This window comes from Podarcis melisellensis, assembly GCF_964234715.1.
Source record: "Podarcis melisellensis genome assembly, chromosome: 5".
Classification (NCBI taxonomy): Eukaryota; Metazoa; Chordata; class Lepidosauria; order Squamata; family Lacertidae; genus Podarcis; species Podarcis melisellensis.
The window spans coordinates 47,694,667-47,696,429 of record NC_138537.1 but is presented as its reverse complement, the minus strand read 5'-3'; the positions used below and the strand labels follow the sequence as shown (position 1 = coordinate 47,696,429).

General features: G+C 47.1%; 1 pseudogene across 1 annotated transcript; it reads left to right on the top strand.

The window, feature by feature from the left end:
• Positions 1 to 249: 249 nt before the first annotated feature.
• LOC309369474 (peptidyl-prolyl cis-trans isomerase FKBP2 pseudogene) lies at positions 250 to 573 on the top strand (annotated as a pseudogene). The gene has a single exon. The product of its transcript is annotated as a peptidyl-prolyl cis-trans isomerase FKBP2 pseudogene (transcript).
• The last annotated feature ends 1,190 nt before the right edge of the window (positions 574 to 1,763 follow it).

The window sequence follows — 1,763 nt, the reverse complement described above, 5'->3', positions numbered from 1 at the left end:
CCATGGTGGATCACAACAACTTAAAATGCAACATTAGAGACAGTTTAAAGCAAATTGCACTCACAAGCATAGGGTAAATCCTAAAAATATACATCCGATAAGTCAAATGCCAGTATAAAGAGATACATCTTGCTTCAGCGATGCAAGTGAGCCAGGGAGCAACTTTACTCGCTCTCACACTGTGTGCGGTCTTCTCACTAGTGCTGGGCATGGAAGGCAAACGGAAGCTCCAGATTGGGGTCAGGACAGCTGCCCCATCAAGTCCCGCAAGGGTGATGTTCTCCACATGCATTATATGGGCAAGCTGGAGGATGGGACAGAGTTTATCTTCTCCTTGGGGACCGGACAAGTCATCAAAGGGATCAGGGCCTGCTTGGGATGTGTGAGGGTGAGAAGAGAAAGCTGGCTATTCCCTCTGAGCTGGGTTATGGGGACCAGGGAGCACCACCCACAATCCCAGGTGGCACAACCTTAATCTTGAATGTTGAGCTGCTGAAGATTGAGCGAAGGCAGGAATTGTAGCGACATCTCTTCAGGGGAGGGGGCACACGGGGATAGGAGGTAATCTCGAGACGCAACTAAGGATTTGTTGACATTGATTGCCAGTGTTTTTTTTCCTAAAAAAATGTTTAGGGGTACTCTCATTTTCCTACTCATATTTAAATACTGCCCCTCAATGAGGCTAAACTTAGATTCACAAAATGTTTAGGGGTATGCGTACCCCTGTGTCCACCCAGAAAAAAGCACTGCTGATGGGCCAAATGAAAGCACAGACGGGGGGGGGGGGCGATGCATCTTCAGCACATGAGGAAACTTTATAGTGAAGTTGCCAGATGCAGGGAGCGAATCTCACAATTTAGGGGCTGACAGAAATAATGCTGTTGTCTGAGCTTCTGAGAGTGATGGAACTCGACTTCCCTTCGCTTATCTTAACACCTGAGAGGATTTGTATGTAAGAAGTTGGTCTTTCAGAAATACCTGGGGCCTAAGTCATTTAGTACTAGCACTAGCTGGTTATTTTTAAAAAATGAACTTTCCAAGCACTACAAACTCCCATGTGTTGATTGTACCTGTTGCACAAAGCCTCCGTGCCTAGAAATCATGTATAGGCTCTTTGCACAAGGTACAATCCATCTACAGAGGACCAGGGACAAGACCTGCCTCTGCAATTCTGCTCACATATTGATTGCATCTAGGCTTTAGTTATCTGCAAAGGCTATCTCAGATGTATATTACCAAAGAATTTAACCAGAAACGGTGAAACAGCAGGACCACACCAAAAAGAAGTGAGTTCATTTGCAGTGAAGACACACCCTAAATCAGGGGTCTGCAACCTTTAAGACAAAAAGAGCCACTTGGACCTGTTTCCGAAGAAAAAAAACCTGGGAGCTGCAAAACTCGTCATTATAAAAATAATTTTTTTGTCACTTTTTTATTATTTCTTTGTTTGACCCCTCAGAATTACTCCTCCTCATAGAAATAAACGTTAAATTAACAAGTGTGTGTTCTTCACTCCCCTTCAAAACAGTGACCAGCGTACATGCCCCTTACAATGTAGCGGGAGGGAAGGTGACGTCGGGACGATGCGTGACTAACGCACGCACCGCCCCCATGCGACGTCACAGCCAGTACAGCGCCCGCCACAGTGGGGAGTGTCGGGGCGCACAATGCGCCTCCTCCCCTCGCTAGTATCCGCCCCGGAGCCGCAATAAAGGTGTAAAAGAGCCACATGCGGCTCCGGAGCCGCGGGTTGCCGACCCCTG